The sequence below is a fragment of the Salvelinus alpinus genome, chromosome 9 (genome assembly GCF_045679555.1).
Source record: "Salvelinus alpinus chromosome 9, SLU_Salpinus.1, whole genome shotgun sequence".
NCBI lineage: Eukaryota > Metazoa > Chordata > Actinopteri > Salmoniformes > Salmonidae > Salvelinus > Salvelinus alpinus.
The window spans coordinates 81,689,990-81,704,157 of NC_092094.1; the positions used below are offsets into that span (position 1 = coordinate 81,689,990).

The window sequence follows — 14,168 nt, forward strand, 5'->3', positions numbered from 1 at the left end:
CCCCTCTTCCTGCTGCTGATGTTGCTGTTGCTGCAGTCACTTCAGAGGAGTCTCATCCCTGCAGGGCTTTTGTGCAAACAACACCAAATTCACTGCTGGGTTGATCTTACAGTGTCCTGGAGGAAGGTGCCAGAACAAATAACTAAAACCTTAAGAACACAACTGGAGAAGACACAAACGATGCCACATGAATACACCTTGGGGTTACTGCTGGGTTTTAGTCACCCCGTTTAAAAATCATTTATTGCTAGATCTACATTTCTTTAAATAGAAAAACAGATATTTGCTTTGGGATGCCACAGGCATTAATTCATTCAGTTATGAGAGAAAAGTTAAATGAATGAGGGCAGCAAAATAAGATGATCTCAGTGAACACTTACATGGCTGGAGGCTGATCCGACTCCTCCACAAAGGGCTGGAAGTTTGGCTTGCTGGGCGGAGCCACAACACTGTGACCAAACCTGGACTTCATAGGCATCTACAATTGAGCACACACAAATGATGTCAAATAAATTTGCTTACAAATGGTCACATCACCATGTCATCACATAAAAAGTCCCATTACTGCGTGTCTCATACCTTTGCGTTGCTCCATTTCTCATTCTCCTTAGATCTCGATGGGGGTGTGGCCATCCAAGATTCCAACTTTGGTTCAGAGGGTCCAGCACTGGCAGCCTTGTTCTCATCAAAGATCCCAAGGCGACTGTTTAGACCACTGTTGGGCCTATTACATTGACCCCCCCTTCCATTTGTTTTGTACACTGCTGCTACTCACTGTTTATTATCTACGCAGTCACTTCACCCCTACCTACATGTACAAATGACCTCTAACCTGTACCCCCGCACACTGACTCGGTACCGGTACCCCCTGTATATAGCCTCGTTATTGTTATGTTAGTGTTACTTTTTATAATTTTTTACTTTAGTTTATTTGGTAAATATTTTCTTAACTCTTCTTGAACTGCACTGTTGGTTAAGGGCTTGTAAGTAAGCATTTCCCTATAAGGTCTACACTTGCTGTATTCGGCACGTGACAAATAAAGTTTGATTTGATTTGTTGGGGCGGAATGCGAATTGGAGTGGGTCCAGGGTGTATGGTGTTGATGTGTGCCATGACCATCCTTTCAAAGCATTTCATGGCTACAGATGTGAGTGCTATGGGCGACAGTCATTTAGACAGGTTACCTTGGTGTTCTTGGGCACAGGGACTACGGTTGTCTGCTTGAAACATGTGGGTATTACACACTGGGTCAGGAAGAGGTAGAAAATGTCAGTGAAGACATGCCAGCTGGTAACTATGCTAACAGTCTGATGTTCAGACAAACACAAACAATGTAAAGCCACTCAATGACATCTTGGACAACTTGTAATGCTTTACAAAGCAAGTAGCAAGCAAGGTGTCACGCATTACACAATGGGTGGGTTTAATTCTGGATGCTGATTGGTTAAAACTGCATTCCAGTCAGTGTCTATTCCACAAGTTACCACCAGTTAAGGCTATGACACAGACAGAAAAGGTAACCCAGACAAGTCACATGGGCTATAAAGCTGAAGCATCCCTTGGAACGTTTTCTCGCACCCAAATATGGTAGTGAGAGGAAGTCCAGTTGGGGGTAGTGTGAGAGGATGAAACTAGAGCTGTGTTCGAATACCCATAGTAACACTGTATACTACATACTTAATGAGTATATACACTACATACTATAAATTCATTTTAGTATACTGTAAACAAACATCCTTTCAGTTGAGTGTACTAGCGCTTCGCCTGTCTGCCGGAAGTTGATGCTGTTGCTATGCAACCTCAGTCTTGCTATACATTTTATGACTTCGGGTGTGTTCGTAAATTCAATCTGGAGTAGGCTGGACAATAGAATGAGTCAAAATTCACCCAAGGCTAAAAAACAGCAAAAGGACGTTGGCTAAGCTGGAACACTAGCACGAGGCCATAGCAAATTAATGGAATCAAATTTTCGCAGCGCCTGTTTTGACTAGAGTGATGCTTAGAATTCCATTTCGCCTAAATGGCACCAAAAAATTTATCCCTTTTTATTTTACAATTACAATCTGTTAGCCGGACGAAACTGGAAAAAAACGACTTGTGTAGAAGTAAACATCCGCACCTCAATGGTGTCAACTGTGGTAGTTGTAGGGGAAAAATGAACACTGACTATTTCTGGTCTAGTGATCGATGACAAATGAGCTCGCTGCCCAGTCTAACATAATAACAGAGGAAATTCTCCTGAATAAAATGGTGCCCGACTTGAAAAAAATCTAAATATACACATTGTGAGACATTTGGCGAAATATCCATAGGAAAACAATGGGGGGAGCTCAGTGTTCCAAGGGCAAAAAGTATTTTGGGGCTAGCATTTGATGACATCCGAGCTCGCTGCCCAGACTTACATAGTTATAAAGAGGAGAGTCTCATGATTAAAATGACGTCCGACTTGAAAAAAAAATCGAAATATACACATTGCGAGATATTTGGCGAAATAGACAGACATGCCTATATTTCCCCTACAGGAAACAATGGAACGACCTCAGAGTTCCATGAGTAATTTTTTGTTGTTGTTCACATTTGAACTATAAACAATGTGAGCAGGTCTCATTGCCAACAATAGCGAAGCAGGCATTGTGACATAGAACAATAAACTGGGAATAGAACGTTCGGAAGGCGAGTTGGTGCTCAATAGAACTAATAGGAGTTGGCAGGGTGAAAAATGCCCTAAAATAAGGCGTTTTTTTGCGATTACTTCAAAACGATGGCAAGCAGCTGGGAAATATGGTCATATTATGAAACTGGGCTCCACGGCAGATGCAATGAACTAGTTATCAGAAAAAAAGTGTTTCATGTGTCCAGTGTAACTGGAGTGCCCTCTGGCATTCGTAAATTCAGAGCGTTGTCAGATTATCCGTTCGCAAATTCAGAGCGTTTCGCTCTCGGAGCGTTCATGACGCTCTGGCCAAGGAGTAGGGTTAATCCGACTCACAACGGCAGTCAAGCACCCTAGCTAACTGGCTAACGTCGTTGGCTAGCTACTTCCAGACACCTTTTTTTTTTTTTTTTTTAACTTCCAGACACAAATGACACCTCACTCCGACCATTTTGCTCGCCCTAGCAGAGCTGGTTAGGCTGTTTTCATGTTATCCAAAAAGTTGGAGACTGCTGCTGGCAACAATTTAATGACACCATATTCAACGCTGGGTGTTGACATATTTTGGCGAATTTAGTTTGACATCCTGGAACTTTTGGCTTACTAACTATATCCATACTATGACCAATAAGAATACTACATACTCAATTTAGTCACAAATAGTACAGTTAGTATGAGTATTCGAACACAATTTGGGTGAATCTGGGCAGACATTCTGATAATTTTCTCATTGATGAAACATCTGATCATTACATTTCTGTTCCCAAATCTAGCATCTGTTACGAACACAGTGCAATAGGTTTTATAGACTTGAAGCTTTGCCAAAGTTTTAAATTGCATTGTTTAGGAGTGCAATGTCGAATTGAGTTTGTGCACACACGTCACAGGACATTTATGCAAATACTTGCTACATGCCAATAGGATCTCGCTAGCACGTTCTTCACTTTGCCCACCTACTTGCTTCATTTATTCCCATTGTAAACGACACCGATTAACTATATTGGGTTAGTTATATATAGATCTTTGTAATGTATACCTTCGCCTATGACGTTGAAATGATTATTACCTTCTCATCAGCTCAATCAGGCAATTTGTCCACTGTAAAAAAAAAAAAGCAAGACATTCTCCACTTGATTTTAGACTTGCATTTGGTTTTCGACAGCGGATATTTGTAAACCTTGCGGTCTCCGATATTATAGCATTTTTGCAAAAGCACTTAACTAGCTAGCTTCAGTAGCAAGTTAGCTACACAACATAAAACAGCTAGCTAACGTTAGCATTATTAGCCATAGTAGCTAGTTAACGTTACTACAAAGCTGGGTTTACAAATTGTATTAGGCTAACGTTATATCAAAGAGATCTTACCCTGTTTAGTAAATAGCTATATATTTCATTTACAACTATTTTTGTTTTGCCATAGTTCAATAACACTACGTCTTGTCCTTTTTCCTGCTGGTTGCTCATGTCGCGTTCAAAACAACTGGAAACTCGGAAATCTCAGACTTCCTACTTCAGTACGTTCAATACACCTGGGAACTCGGAGAAAAGAATCGTTCCGACTGGGAAAAATCGATTTGAATGGTCATGAATTTCGGGAACTCAGGTCTCTCCCTAGAGCTCAGACTTTACGACCTAAAGATCACTGACGTCATGATTTAACCTCGTGTTTTTTCGATTTCCCAGTTGTTCTGAATGCAGCATAATTTCACTTCCTCTGTATATTTTGAACGGAACCGTGAGAAAATTTGGACAACGCTGATTGGATGGTCAAGCCCAATGACGTGTTCAAACGTGTAATCCTAAACAAGAAACGAGTTTGAAAAATGAAAACAATTTTTTATCAAATGTCAATTATTTACGGCGGACTCTAAAACCACTCAAATATAATACTCCACCCCGTATCCCAAAAGTACCCTTACGTTTCAACATTAGGACTACATTTACCATGTCATATGGCTCCTGAGCGCTCACTGACTATACCAACAACTTCCGGTACAGACAGTGAGCGATGTCTTAGAAACATAAATATAATTACTAAATGCGGCAAAATGGACAACCGTTGTTATTGTTGTTCATCAAAGTTCACTCTCTTCAGGAAGGAGGTTTGTTTGTGCCCCCTACCCTACTCCTTTTACGTTTTTGTAGTTGGATATTTTTATTCCATGTGTAACTGTGTTGTTGTATGTGTCGAACTGCTTTGCTTTATCTTGGCCAGGTCGCAGTTGTAAATGAGATCTTGTTCTCAACTAGCCTACCTGGTTAAATAAAGGTGAAATATATATATATATATATTTTTTTACTTCATGTCATTGTCAAATCATCTGGTACAGGTTTAAACGTCTTGTTTTATGTTTTGAGTGTCATTCTTTACAGTTGGGCAGTAAGAACTGCCCAACTGCTCGGATTGCCTGACTTTCAACGCAGTTTTGCCTAGCTTTGGTAACACCCAGCAGAAGGTCTGCAAGCAATGTCATGTGAATCTCGCACGGTGGAGTTATGATGTAGCTTTGCACGAAAGCAGTAGGACTATGCAGTAATCATGATATTTGATGGACTGGTTTTGCTTGCTCACTGAATAATGTTTAGTCACTGGAGAAAACCAAAATAATGGGTCAAGATGGTCCTCTCCTGGAAACTACAAAAAAAAATGAGTACAGATGGGTTAATAAGTTTATTGATTTATTTTTTATTTAACCTTTATTTAACTAGGAAAGTCAGTTAAGAACAAATTCTTATTTACAATGACAGCCTACCAAAAGGCAAAAGGCCTCCTGTGGGGACAGGGGCCTGGGATTAAAAATAAATACAATATAAATATAGGACAAACACACATCACAACAAGAGAGACAACACAACACTACATAAAGAGAGACCCAAGACAACAACATATCAAGGCAGCAACACATGACAACACAGCATGGTAGCTACACAACATAACAACAACATGGTAGGAACACAACATGGTACAAACATTATTGGGCACAGACAGCACAAAGGGCAAGAAGGTAGAGACAACAATACATCACACAAGCAGCCACAACTGTCAGTAAGAGTGTCCATGATTGAGTCTTTGAATGAAGAGATTGAGATTAAACTGTCCAGTTTGAGTGTTTGTTGCAGCTCGTTCCAGTCGCTAGCTGCAGCGAACTGAAAAGAGGAGCGTCACAGGGATGTGTGTGCTTTGGGGACCTTTAACAGAATGTGACTGGCAGAACGGGTGTTGTATGTGGAGGATGAGGTCTGCATCTAGCATCTAGCCGCTCGAGAGCACCATTACCTGCCGATCTATATGGATGGTCATCTGAATCAGGGTTAGTTTGGCAGCTGGGGTGAAAGAGGAGCGATTACGATAGAGGAAACCAAGTCTAGATTGAACTTTAGCCTGCAGATTTGATATGTGCTGTGAGAAGGGACAGTGCACCGTCTAGCCATGCTCCCAAGTACTGTATGAGGTGAAATCTCTAAACCCTCAGAGGTAGTAATCACACCTGTGGGGAGAGGGGCATTCTTCTTACCAAACTAAATGGCCTTTGTTTTACAGGTGTTCAGAACAAGGTTAAGTGTAGAGAAAGCTTGTTGGACACTAAGAAAGCTTTGTTGTAGAGCATTTAACACAAAGTCCGGGAGGGGCCAGCTGAGTATAAGACTGTATCATCTGCATATAAATGGATGAGAGAGCTTCCTACTGCCTGAGCTATGTCGATGATGTAAATTGAGAATGGCGTGGGGCCTAGGAGTGAGCCTTGGGGTACTCCCTTGGTGACAGGCAGTGGCTGAGACAGCAGATTTTCTGACTTCATACACTGCACTCTTTGAGAGAGGTAGTTAGCAAACCAGGCCAGAGACAGCAATACTCCTTAGCTGGCCCACAAGAATGGAATGGAATAGCAGCACAATATTGCTTAGAATCAAGGGCAATTGGTGACATCATTGAGGTTGCAGTGACACATCCATAACCTGAGCGGAAACCAGATTGCATACCCGAGAGAATACTATAGACATCAAGAAAGCCAGTCAGTTGATTATTGACAAGTTTTCCCAACACTTTTGATAAACAGGGCAAAATAGAAATAGGCCTATAACAGCTTGATCTCCCCCTTTAAATAAAGGACAAACTGACAATAAACAAACTGACACTAAACGAAGTGAACACTCAGCAGCACTGAGCACTGTCTTAACACACTATGTACCAATAGGCTATATCTTTACTGATACCTGAACGTATACCTGTGCCCACCTTTTGTTTGGAGTCCATCCCGTCAGAAAAAGTTATTGAATCTCGTCTGGCTGCCTTTGAAGGCTCCCATCGAGCCTGTGCCCTTTGCAGGGGAGATGGAGGACCGCCTGGCAGCCTTGTTACAGGGAAGACCTCCTCCCTCCCAAGCCCCTCCACCTGTGAGTCCTAGCTTTAGAGTACACATATTAGACTAAAACTTGCTGTGTTGCCGCTGTTTGACCTCATATTCATGCTGAATCCAAATCCTTCAGGTCTGGAGGTCTGGACTCCAGAGTGGCGCAGTGGTCTAAGGCACTGCATCTCAATGATAGAGGCGTCACTACAGACACCTTGGTTCGAATCCAGACTATCACAACCGGCCGTGATTGGGAGTCCCATAAGGCGGCGCACAATTGGCCCAGCATCGTCCGGGTTTGGCTGGTGTAGGCCGTCATTGTGAATAAGAATTTGTTTTTAACTGACTTGCCTAGTTAAATAAAGGTTACATTTAAAATTAAAACATTTAATGAAGCCCGATTGTTGCAGTAAGTTAGTTTTGTGGCTCTGTGCAGGTACACCAGCCAATGATCTGATCACTCATTTGTTAGAGGAAATTGCCATAGACACCCAACAACCAGGTGATGTCATATGTGTTGTGACATGTTTTCTAATGTTGTGCTGTAACAGTGTTCTGTCGTGTTGTGTTTCAGACACCATGGAGGACTTCCAACACCTTGACAGCGAGGACAAGACTGAGGAAGAGGCCATGACGAGGATACTGAAAAAAGTCCGTAACTAAAAGAAGAACCTACTTTGAAAATGCACTATCTCAAAGGAGCCTTTGTTCTTTTACATTCCTACCCATGGTGGCAATCAGAGTATGTGAGCAGAGCTAGGAGTGGAGCGTGCCCAATTTGACTGGAGTGTGGAGCGAGATTCCCAATGGCTGGAGCGTCGGCCTTCTCGCCCGCTCCAATTTCGCTCCAGTAGTGCTCACTTCACAAGCTCAGGGCATGCCAGGCCCAGCATGCATTTGTAGTCTACTTGTGTGCTGCTATAGCCCTTTGCTTTAGCTACTGTCATGGAGTTCACTAAATATTTTCATAAAGAAACTGATGAAACACACAGGTGCTAAATCAAGGTGACTTAAAAAGATGAGGACCAAGAGCAAGACAGGGAGTGTGGTGATGTAGTGTCCACAACTAAAGAATCATTGTGGAATCTGAAAATAAATTTATCCCAAAGTATGATGATGTACTTACTACGTGCACATGCTAAAAGAAAGGAACGAGGTGGGTAGATAACTGTCATTGTAGCAAAGTATTTATAAAGAAAAAATCTGATCTCAAACTATTCATTCATTTTTGTTCTATTATCTATACAATAGGCCATCGTTGTGGTCCATTAGGCCTGGCATATTTCAACGTTCAATGAGCTTTCTGTTTGGATTGGGTTATTTTGCCTAAAAACCTTTAGGCCTACATATATATAAAAATCTGCATCTCTGCCTGGCAAGAGTGGCCAAAGGGGTGTTTAGCATCCCCAGTGGCTCTGCAAGTGTGGAGAAGATATTCTTCGCTGCTGGCCGCCTTGCCAAGCACCATTGACTTCTAAAAATGAATTCAAATGCACTTTTAAGTCATTTTTAGTTTAATTTGTATTTAATTCTAAGTAAGTCTCAGCCTATATGCGCAATTTATTGACTAATGATTTAATACAACGAAATGTGGTTTAAATGCTGCACGCTTTATGTCCCTACCAACCTATTGTGTATTTCTTTGTAGGCTATAGCCTTGAAATAATATACCCTAAATAATACATTTTCATTCTTTCTTAAGCTCCCTGTCTGGCTCCTGACCTATTTAGAGTGTTTATATGCTGTTTAATATGACATGTAGCCTATTTGAAATTATGTTTGCTTCATACGTTCACCTTTTCATGTTTATTCAACTACTTTTCATTCAAATCCATGTGGTTTGGTTTCAATACTTCAAAATCAATTGGTAGGTCCAGGTAGTCACAAAAATAGATGGGTGTTGGTTAAATTGTGATTTTAATGAATGGAGAAAATTTAGAGTGAGTTTTTTCCCCCCTGTGTGCCTGGGGTGGTTTTTAGTGGAGCAGTAGGAAAGGACATAGAGTGCCGGAGCCGTGAGCAAGCACCACTCCATGAGCTATGAGCAGGACTTTCAACCGCTCAACTCCGCTCACATACTCTGGTTGGGATGCATCCCAACCTAATTTTAGATAGTGCTACTTTTCATAACCACAAGAGGCTGCTGTTTTTAACTCATTCCCAGCTCACGGAATAAGCTGCATTGGATGAGGCCAGTGGCTACAACATACCTCCTGAGCACAGTGGCCCAAAGAACACAGAAATGACAGCTGCCCACAAGAAACAGGTAATAATTATGCAGTCCTTTTTGAACACATACACTTCAAAGGCTGTGTTTACACAGGAAGCCCAATTCATGTCTTTAGGCAATTATTTGCATGTCTGATACCTATCATATTTTGCCCCTATTGTGTAAACGGAAAAAAAACACATGGAATCTGATATTTTGACTTCCGATTCATACCACCTCCATATGTGGACCTCAATCCCGATCCTCCATATGCGACCTGGGTCTGGATGCTCAGATCAGATATTGTTTTGCTCCTACGTGTTTTTTGTGTGTGTTATTTTTCACATAACCTGATGTTACTATAAAAACCACTCCCAATAACAAAACAGTGCCAGTAAATGTGCATTGCATCTGTGCTACTTCAAAGGCTACATCAGTGTGAATGCACAAATTGGATATGGGTCACATGTAAAATCTTAGTGAGGACAGTCAGAAAAAAACATCAGATATTGAAATAAAATCAGATTTGAGTTCTTAGGGTGGCGGTGTAAACACAGCCAAAGAATCCCACAAATAAAACGGACAGTAAAAGCACACAATTAAGTATATATTTGTTTGATCTATGTTTAAGACACCAGTTCTAGCGTGTTCATCATCGAGGACCCCAGCAGCTGCCCTGGCCAGTCAGGCTTCAGACAGTGATGAGGATGAGCTTCCCTGGTGCTGCATCTGTAACCAGGACACCTCCATCCTCTGTCACACCTGTGATGGGGATCTTTACTGCAACCGCTGCTTCAGGTACTGCACAATACTAATACAACTACTACTACTATGGCCACATATCTATGCAATGATTTACAAGAAAGTGAAGTTCGTCCCTGTGTGCTTGTCATGTTTTTTTTTAAACATGACCTAGATAAATCTTGTATAAACTTCTGCCATTCTGCAGAGCAGCACATGTATGAAGTATTTAGTATGTTAAATTATCAATCTGCTCTCCGTTTCCCCAAGGAGTGCCATGATATGTATGACAGGAAAGAGCACCGCACAGCTACAGTATTTACACGGCAAGTAAGAAAAACAAGAGGACGACGACGTGAGACTGCAGGGGCTGGCATCAATATTTCTTGGAGTCACTCTAAAAGATGTGTACTATACCTTTTAAGAGGCTGGACAGTATTCTTGGAATTCTGCAGGATTACAAAGAGAAGGCTTATCCAAACACTACTACCTGTCTTTAGGGTTGCAAAATTCCAGTAACTTTCCCAAAGTGCCCTGGTTTTCCAGAAATCCTGGTTGGGAGATTGCTGGAATTATGAGGGAATAAGCAGTGGTGTAAAGTACTTAAGTAAAAAATTAAAATAAAAAAAATAAAAAAATAAAAATGTTTAAAAGTACTACTTAAGTCGTTTTTTGGGGTATCTGTACTGTACTTTACTATTTATATTTTTGACAACTTTTACTTCACTACATTCCTAAAGAAAATAATGTACTTTTTACTCCATACATTTTCCCTGACACCCTAAAGTACTTGTTATATTTTGAATGCTTAGCAGGACAGACATTTTTTCTAATTCATGCCTCTGATCTGGCAGACTCACTAAACACACTTGCTTTGTTTGTAAGTGGTGTCCGAAATGTTGAAGTGTGCTCCTAGACATCCGTAAATCTTAAAAACAAGACAATGGTACAGTCTGGTTTGCTTAATATAAGACATTTCAAATTATTTATACTTTTACTTTCGGTACTTTTACTCAAGTAGTATTTTACTGGGTGGCATTCACTTGTACTTGAAACATTTTCCATTAAAGTATCTTTACTAGGGATGCACCGATATGACATTTTTGTCCGATATCAGATATTTCCTTGCCAAAAAAAATGATACCGATAACCAATGTTTAAAATTTTAGCGGCCATTTAAGCATTCTAGTACAGTTAAATAGTTGAAACACTCACACACACTGACCAAAAAGTTATTTTGTTGGCATTTACGTATGTCCCCATTAACAGTAAAACATAATAAATACCTATTTCTTTCACTTACTTGCTGTGCTGTTTCCTTTTCCATTTCATCAGTCTGAACCAGGATTTCATCATACATGTCAAGCAGTGAAGTTTCAGCTCTGTCTGTCCGTGGCCTCTCTTCCTCGGTGTGCATTGTCACTGTCCATTTCCATCTTGTCCAGCCATGTCTTTAACATTTCACGTAAACCCTGTTTCTTGTCTGCATCGAAGTAGCGGTCCTTGTACCTAGCATCGAGCATGGTGGCGACACAGTAGAGGCTCAGAGAGAATGTCACCGAATCGCTTGTTCACAGCCTCTAGTAGAGTACTTTTCCAAGTTAACGGTCTGTGTTGGCATTTTTCTTGAGCAGGCATTTCAATGCCTTGACAGAGTATCACGTCTGCTGCAGATGCAGTTGAGATTATTTCTCGAGTCAGTTGTTTGAATTGAGCTAAGAGTATTCATGTTTCCAAGTGTCAAACACGTTCTCAAATGCCATTGAAATGGCATCAGCGATATGAGAACCAGCACATTCTTGAGCATGCAATACGGCTTTCCTCAGTACGAAATCCTCGTCGACACACTGTGCTGTCAGACTCATCGCTGGTCCAAATGTCATTCGTGAAGCTAATAGCAGTGACGCCCATAGATGTGAGTTTCAACAATACTGTGTAACTCCGGTAGGGCAACATCTGAAAAATAGCAGCTACTTGGTAGTGTGTACCGGTGCTCGACCAGTCGGCGAAAGCCAAGATCATCCACGACAGAACGGTTGTTGTTCAAGGGCAATGAATTTCGCCTTTGAGGTGTCTCGCTGAAATTTTCTTACTCTTTCAAATGACTGCTCGACTTGATGACTGCTCGATACACACAGCAGACATTGTGGGCTAGGTTAGGAATGCTGTGTAGCGCTATATTTTTTGTGCCGGCATTACGTCATCTACCTGAGTTATATAGGTATGCATGTCAGCTTTGACATCGGTTTTGCACATCGACGTTAAACTAGACATCAAGCCGATGACGATTTTGGCATTTTTAACTAATATCGGTCGATTCCAATATGTTTACCGATATATCGTGCATCCCTAATCTTTACTTTTACTTAAGTATGACAATTGGGTACGTTTACCGCCACTGGTAATAACAATTAAATCCGGTAATCCTCGAACCAGGATTTCTCTAAAATCAGGGAATTTCTGGAATGTTACAAGAATTTTGCAACCCTGCAGTGCATTCGGAAAGTATTCAGACCCCTTCCATTTTTCCAAGTTCTGTTACGTTACAGCCTTATTCTAAAATGGATTAATTAAAAAAATGTCCTCAATCTACACACAATACCCCATAATGATAAAACGAAAAACAGGTTTGTAGAAATGTTACATATTTATTCAGACGCTTTGCCTATGAGACTCGAAATTGAGCTCAGTTGCATCCTGTTTCCATTGATCATCCTTGAGATGTTTCTACAATTTCATTAGAGTTCACCTGTGGTAAATTCAATTGATTGGAGATGATTTGGAAAGGCACACACCTGTCTATATAATGTCCCACAGTTGACAGTGCATGTTAGAGCAAAAACCAAGCCATGAGGTCTAAGGAATTGTCCGTAGAGCTCCGAGACAGGATTGTGTCGAGGCATAGATTTGGGGAAGAGTACCAAAACATTTCTGCAGCATTGAAGGTCCCCAAGAACACAGTGGCTTCCATCATTCTTAAATGGAAACAGTTTGGAACAACCAACTCTTTCTAGAGCTGGCCGCCCTGCCAAACTGTCATTATGGAGTATTGTGTGTAGATTGATGAGGGGCAAAAATACAATTTATTTTAGAATAAGGCTGTAACGTAACAAAATGTGGAAAATTCGAGGGGTCTGAATACTTTACAAATGCACTGTACCTGTCTTACAAAGAGACTAAGAAGAAACCCTGATTTATGTTGCTAATCTAGTGTAATACACAGTAATCTGTCAAGTATAGTTATAGATTTCTTCTAAATGGCTATACTATGAATAACATTATGGGGTTGCATTAGCATAATTTAATGCTTGCGATTAGCTACATAACTGTGTTGTAGATTCACTTGACATTCACATATCAGTAATCCAATCAATATCAGTCAATTACTTGTGGACTGTATTGCCAATATTGATTTACATTTAATTTGTGAGGTTAGTCTATTTTACTCTAACAAAATGTTTAACATTATTGTATTTTAGCATTACCCATCCTAACCCTTTGGATTTTGGTCCAATTAAATAAAGTAATCTGGGCAATTTGATGTGCTACCTCAATTGTAGCGCACTTGAAATGGCTTGCAGATTTCATATTTACTGTCATGATACTGAGATAGATGTTGAGTTGGTAACAACACAGACTCATGCACGTCGCACAAACACAATTTGCTTATTTGGGAGGATGTACGGTCCCAGACAACTCAGCTTCTCACTAGAGGCTCACAGAGGAGCCAGTATAAAAGGATTAGTGAAGGCTTTGTTTTCTTTTGGCAGGCTGCATAGTCTGTGTTATGATCAGTCTTTGGCTGGGACTCTGACAGGATTGTTGTTTTTCCTGTAGCTGTGTATAATGTAGATCTAAGGGATGTAAACAATGTGTTTATGAGAGATTAAACAAATAAAAAAAAGATTGTTCTGATAGCTTTTTTGCTATGTTCCCTACTTCTCCCACCACTAATATCATAACTATATAACACTGTCACTCTTTTGTCATACCCCTCTAGGGGTTCTCCACTCACACATTAGGACAGCCACAGTTTCAGAAAGGTTGGAGAGAGGAATTTTTTTAGGAGAGTTTCTGTAGTGAAAACCTTTACTAGATTACTGTCAGTATATGGCAGAGAGCGGGGCAGAATGCAGTTTCATCAGGGTGCATTACTGTCTGGGTCATCTGGAGAGCCATAATGAATCTCACCTCCAGGGGTTTAGTCCATTA

At 40.7% G+C, this 14,168-nt stretch overlaps 1 pseudogene; it reads left to right on the top strand.

Moving 5' to 3' along the window:
• The first annotated feature begins 4,365 nt into the window (after positions 1 to 4,365).
• LOC139530996 (abscission/NoCut checkpoint regulator-like) lies at positions 4,366 to 13,873 on the top strand (annotated as a pseudogene).
• Positions 13,874 to 14,168: the final 295 nt, after the last annotated feature.